Below are 7,431 nucleotides of genomic sequence, written 5' to 3'. Positions count from 1 at the left end.
CAAGGATATGGTATGAGTGAGGGTGAGGGGTGAGGTGGTGGTCACAAGCGTCAAGAGACGAGGTGAAGGTATTTAAAAACGGGGATAAGAGAGGGCAGTACCTGGGGGAGATTACTTTATTGAGATGAAAAAGGTACAGGACCACAAAAAACAAAACAAGTGAACAAGCAGAAAAGAGAACACGAAGAACAACTGAACAAAACGAGTGGATAGGGGAAGGGGAAATTCAAAAGGAATGAGTAGAAGGTGGCTTCAAAGTGATGCGGCAAAACCCGAAAACTGCATCATTCCCTGTCCCATGCCAAAGAAAGAGATCATGGCCTAAACCTGATCTCCAGCCGAAACGAAGGATGGAGGGTGAGTCCATCTAGCCAGTGGTGAGTCAAGCACGGAGTTTGTTGGTCTGTCTACAGGCCAACTTACCCCACATGATGTTAAGGAGGAAGCGAGAGGCTTCCTCGCGGAGTTCAGACGTGCAATAGATCGGTCACGACCCACTACAGGGAACCGTCTGAGTGCTTCATTCAATCAGAGCAAGCTGGAGTTTGTGTTTGTTAGTGTTTGCTGTTGGTGAGAGTAGAGTGTTTGTGTGTGAAGGAGAGAGTTTTTGTTTTGTTTAGATGCAGCTCGTGCGTGGGATTGCGCGTCTAGATGGACCTAGCCAACACGGGGTCCTCCACCGAGATGGAAGAACCCGCGCCGGCTCGGTCGGTCGTCTGTTAGTCACTCAAGGTACACCCATTCTACCTGGGTTTACCTTGCGTGGCGTAACCTGAGCCCTGTAGCGGCTCCGCAATCGATGTGCGATCGACGGCTCCTCGAGGTCAGGCAGGGAGTCCTGTGAACCGGGGCGGAAGTCCTAGGAATCGGCGGACCAATTCCCGATGCTCCCGCGCTGTCCCAGGGGTCCCCTGGCAGGAAGCATGGCTCCAGACGAGAGCCCAAGCCCGGCCTCGAGAACGCTCTCGACATCGATGTCGGAGTCGCTACTGTCGTCGTCAAGAATGGTGTCATCCAATCTACGACGACGAGCTTGAGGGATAGGAGGATCCTTTTTGTCTTTCTTGGTCTGCGTGGATGGTGGTGTGGTTTGTTTGCGTTTGTGATCAGTGGTATTTGTAGTATGGCGTGCCTGTGCTATTACTCTATGTCTTCGTTGTGGTTGAGGTTGCAAAATGAGGTGTCGGTGTTGTGAGGAAGAATGAGGCTCTGGGTGAGTGTCTGTCACCTCATTTCCTGTGGTTTCTGTGTATGTTGTGGCGTACTCAGGGATGTATAGGTTTTCGTCTTCAAAGATTTCCTCAGGGACTACAATGCTGGGGAAGCCGTTTCTTTGGAGCATAATAGGGACAATGTTTGCGAATCTTTTTGCGTTGTATTTGGCAGCGATGAGACACGTGTAATATGGCCTGGATTTTTGGGTTTGTGTTAGGTGTGAGAGTGCTTGTTTTGGGACGATTCGCGACTCGGGCGGCTTGTAGACGTCGAGAACAGTGACACCGTTCTTGACGGAAACCTGGCAGATGGACTAGCACGATCGTGGGGGGAACGTCTTGTCGATCTTTTTCGCCACGATCGTACACTTAGCCTTCATCTCGGGGGAGGAAACAGATGAAAAGCCATGATCTTTGAGCTTTCTTTGGCCGTCGGCCGAAAGAAATGGGGTCAGGTGTTCAGGTTTGGCAACTGTCACTTTGAAGCCATTATGGACCTTAAAGAGGTGTGTGAGTGCCACCTCAGTGATGATGTTCTGGAGAGCCTCCTCGCAAGAGATAGGCTCCCCAGTGTATGCTAATTTGATAACGTGACCCATGGGTTACGCCATAGCGAGGGTGATGGATGATGGGTAGAGGGGAGGCTAGCAGAGCTAATTAACTGGACGATGAAAGGTGGAAGTGGTATCATAAAAGGTGAGGGACACAGGGTAGCCAACAGTTGGCTACCCTGTGTGCCTCACTTCCACCTTTCATAATAACATCATTATCATTGTCATTATAATTATTACTATTATCATTATTATTTCTAAAATTATCATTATTGCTATTATCATTATAAAAATAGTTATGATAATGAAAATAGCTATAATAATTAGCATAATAATTATAAATACAATAATGATGATAATAATGATGATAATCATGATGATGACTAAAATGATAATAATCATAAGAATAATGACAGTAATGATAATTATTATCCAGTCCATCTATAATGAAATAAAGACCAAAAGTAATAAAATCTCATAAGTAAAAAAAAAAAAAAAAAAAAAAACGGCAAAATCTAGCGTATTACAGCCTTTTGAGAGAAACGAAAAAAAAACCTCTCCGCTTTTTATTGGTAATTATGAGGATTTTAACATTAATTCAGATAATTGTGATGATTTTCATGATAATTTCTTCATTATATGCAATAATGATAATTATGATGATAATGACAATGATAATGGCAATAATTTTGATAATGATGATAAAATCATAATTATAATGATAATTTTGATAAATACTGCAATAATAGCAATAATCAACACTATTCCAATAATTTTCAGACTAATAATGACAATAGAAATATTAACAAAATCATTACCATTATCATTATAATTATTACTATTGTCATTATTATTTCTAAAATTATCATTATTGTTATTATCATTATTAATGTTAAAATCCTCATAATTAAATTTAAAAAGCGAAAAAGTTTTTTTTCGACCTTTCTCTCAAAAGGCTGTAATACGCTACATTTTGCCGTTTTCCCGACATTTGGGATTTTATTACTTTTGGCCTTTATTTCATTATAAATGGACTGAATTATGATTATTATCATCATTTTTATCATTACTGTCATTATTTTTATAATTATTATCGTTACAGTCATTATCATCATGATTATCATTATCATCATTATTGCAGTTATGATAATTATTAAGCTAATTATTATTGCTATTTTCATTATAACTACTTTTATAATGATAATAGCAATAATGATAATCATAGAAATAATAATGACAATAACAATAATTATAATGACAATGATAATGATATTATTTCTATTTTCATTGTTAGTATGAAAATTATTGGAATTGAGTTAATTATTGCTATTATTACAGTAATTATCAAAATTATTATTATAATTAGGATTTTATCATTATTACAGGAGTCCGTGTGAGTGAGAGTTAGAGGGCTGTGTGGATGTCATGGTCGCCTCTCTGACCTCGGTGTGAGTGTTTGTTTGTGTGTGAAATTCAGGTATGTACAGGTTTTGGTCTTCGAAGATTTCCTCAGGAATCACAATGCTGGGGAAACCGTTTCTTTGTAGCATGATAGGGACTATGCGAATTTCTTGGCGTTGTATTTGGCAGCTATTAAAGCTACGTGTAGTATTGCTTGTATTTTAGATTGTTGTTTGGTGTGAAGGTGTTTGTTTAGGGGAAGTGTGCAGGCGGCAGAGTGGTTCCTGAGGGAATCGTGTTTGGTTGTCTTGTGGTAGGTGTGCTTGTTTGTAAGGGTTGAGAGACTATTGCGTATGTTGTGTTTTTGTTTTGTTTGAGTGTTTGTGTTTGTCTTGATTATTTCTTTGCGTGTAGGGCAAGACCCGCTGACAGCGACGTGCTGCCACCCACAATTGCAGCATTTGATGTCCTTGCTGCAGGTGGAAAAGAAGTGACCTGGGTCACCACAGCGGCTGCAATGCTGCTCGTGTGTGCAGGTGTGTCTCAGGTGATTGTTTGCGGTAGCATTTCAGGCACTGATCGACCTGAACAAAGCACTCGGCTTCTACATTGTAGGTGGGGACGAATGTGTTAAAAAGCTCGATCTCACGGGAGAGAAGCTTCTGTACTTCCTCGGGGGCTGAGCAGCGAGTCTTAAGGATTCGCGACTCTGGTGGTTTGTAAACATCCACCACAGTGAAATCGTTCATGGTGCTGACTTCCTCCTGGATGGCTTGGCACGATCGTGGCAGGATTGTCTTGTCGATCTTTTTAGCCACGACCGTGCACTTAGCCTTCGTTTCCGGGGAGGGGAGAGGTTTAAAACCATGATCAGCGAATTTTCTCTGGCCAGTAGTCGAAAGGAAAGGGGTCAGCTGTTCTTGCTTAGCAACAACTTTGTAGCCGTTATGCACTTTGAAGCAGTGCGTGACAGCAACTGTGATGGAGGTCGAAAAAAAACCTTTTTCGCTTTTTAATGGTAATTATGAGGATTTTAACATTAATAATGATAAAAGCAATAATGATAATTTTAGAAATAATAATGACAATAGTAATAATTATAATGACAAGGATGATGTTATTATTATTTCTATTGTCATTATTAGTGTGAATATTATTGGAATAGAGTTGATTATTGCTATGATTGCAGTAATTACAAAAATTATCCTTATAATTATGATTTTATCATTATCATTATTCTTGTCATTACCATTGTCATTATCATCATAATTATCATCATCATTGCATATAATGAAGGAATTATCATAAAAATCCTCACAATTCCCCGAATTAAAGTTAAAATCCTCATAATCACCAACAAAAAGCGAAAAGGTTTTTTTTCGACGTTTCTCTCAAAAGGCTGTAACACGCTAGATTTTTTCGACTTTTGGGATTTTATTACTTTTGGCCTTTATTTTATTATAAATGGACTGGATAATAATCATTATCATCATTACTATCATTACTGTCATTATTCTTATGAATATTATCATTATAGTCATTATCATCATGATTATCATCATTATTATCATCATTATTGCAGTTATAATAGTAATAGTAATATTTATAATGACAATGATAATGATATTATTATTATTTATTATATTGTCATTATTAGTCTGAAAATTATTGGAATAGAGTAGATTATTGCTATTATTGCAGTAATTATCAAAATTATCCTTATAATTATGATTTTATCATTATTATCATTATTATTGTCATTATCATTGTCATTATCCTCATAATTATCATCATTATTGCATATAATGAAAGAATTATCGTGAAAATCATCACAATTACCTGAATTAATGTTAAAATCCTCATAATTACTAATAAAACGCTAGATTTTGTCGTTTTTTCGACTTTTGTGATTTTATTAATTTTGGCCTTTATTCCATTATAAATGGACTGGATAATAATTATTATCATTACTGTCATTACACTTATGATTATTATCATTATAGTCATTACCATCATAATTATCATTAACATCATTATTGCAGTTATAATGATCATTATGCTAATTATTATAGCTATTTTCATCATAATTTTTTTTATAATGATAATAGCAATAATGATAATTTTAGAAATAATAATGACAATAGTAATAATCAAAAGGACAATGAAATGATGTTATTATTATTTTTATTGACATTATTAGTCTGAAAGTTATTGGAATAGAGTTGATTATTGCTATTATTGCAGTAATTATGAAAATTATCCTTATAATTATGATTTTATCGTTATTATCATTATTATTGTCATTATCATTGTCATTATCATCATAATGATCATCATTATTGCATAAAATGAAGGAATTATCATGAAAATCATCAAAATTACCTGAATTAATGTTAAAATCCTCATAATTACAAATAAAAAGCGAAAAGGGTTTTTTTTCGACGTTTCTCTCAAAAGGCTGTAATACGCTAGATTTTACCGTTTTTTCGACTTCTGGGATTTTATAAATGGACTGGATAATAATTATTATCATCATTATTATCATTACTCGCATTATTCTTATTACTATTATCATTAAAGTCATTATCATCATGATTATCATCATTATCATCATCATTATTTCTGTTATAATGATTATTATGCTAATTATTATAGCTATTTTCACCATCATAACTATTTTTATAAAGTTAATAGCAATAATGATAATTTTAGAAATAATAGTGTCAATAGTAATAATTATAATGACAATGATAATGATATTATTATTATTATTTATATTGTCATTATTAGTCTGAAAATTATTGGAATAGAGTTGATTATTGCTATTATTGCAGTAATTATCAAAATTATCCTTATAATTATGATTTAATCATTATTATCATTATTATTGTCATTATCATTTGTCATTATCCTCATAATTATCATCATTATTGCATATAATGAAGGAATTATCATGAAAATCATCACAATTACCTGCATTAATGTTAAAATCCTCATAATTACTAATAAAACGCTAGATTTTGTCTTTTTTTCGACTTTTGGGATTTTATTACTTTTGGCATTTATTTCATAATAAATTGACTGGATAATGATTATTATTATTACTGTCATTATTCTTATGATTATTATCATTTTAGTCATTACCATCATAATTATCATCATTATCATCATTATTGCAGTTATAATGATTATTATGCTAATTATTATAGCTATTTTCATCATAATTTTTTTATAATGATAATAGCAATAAGGATAATTTTAGAAATAATAATGACAATAGTAATAATTATAAGGACAATAAAATTATGTTATTATTATTTCTATTGACATTATTAGTCTGAAAATTATTGGAATAGAGTTGATTATTGCTATTATATGCAGTAATTATCAAAATTATCCTTATAATTATGATTTTATCGTCATTATTATTGTCATTATCATTGTCATTATCATCATAATGGTCATCATTATTGCATATAATGAAGGAATTATCATGAAAATCATCACAATTACCTGAATTAATGTTAAAATCCTCATAATTACCAATAAAAAGCCAAAAGGGTTTTTTTCGACGTTTCCCTCAAAAGGCTGTAATACGCTAGATTTTGCCGTTTTTTCGGCTTCTGGGATTTTACAAATGGACTGGATAATAATTATTATCATCATTATTATCATTACTTGCATTATTCTTATTACTATTATCATTATAGTCATTATCATCATGATTATCATCATTATTATCATCATTATTGCTGTTATAATGATTATTATGCTAATTATTATAGCTATTTTCATCATAACTATTTTATAATGATAATAGCAATAATGATAATTGTAGAAATAATAATAATAATAGTAATAATTATAATGACAATGATAATGATGTTTTTATTATTAGTCATTATTAGTCTGAAAATTATTGATGGTATCGTCGTGAACGTGACGAGCCTCGGGGGCCGAGAGCTCAGGGTCTTTTTTGTCTTTTTTGGTGTGCATATCTGGTGGTGAGGTATGTTTGCGTTTGTTGTCAGAAGTATCTGGTGTAGTTTTCTTTTGTGCAGTTTCTTTATGTATTCGTTGTGGTAGTGGCTGTGGGAGTCCGTGTGAGTGAGAGGTAGAGGGCTGTGTGGATGTCATGGTTGCCTCTCTAACCTCGGTGTGAATGTTTGTTTGTGTGTGAAATTCATGTATGTACAGGTTTTGGTCTTCGAAGATTTCCTCAGGAATCACAATGCTGGGGAAACCAGGTGTGTCTCAGGTGATTG

The sequence above is a fragment of the Penaeus vannamei genome, chromosome 16 (assembly GCF_042767895.1).
Source record: "Penaeus vannamei isolate JL-2024 chromosome 16, ASM4276789v1, whole genome shotgun sequence".
Classification (NCBI taxonomy): domain Eukaryota; kingdom Metazoa; phylum Arthropoda; class Malacostraca; order Decapoda; family Penaeidae; genus Penaeus; species Penaeus vannamei.
Note: the sequence above shows the minus strand (reverse complement) of the source record.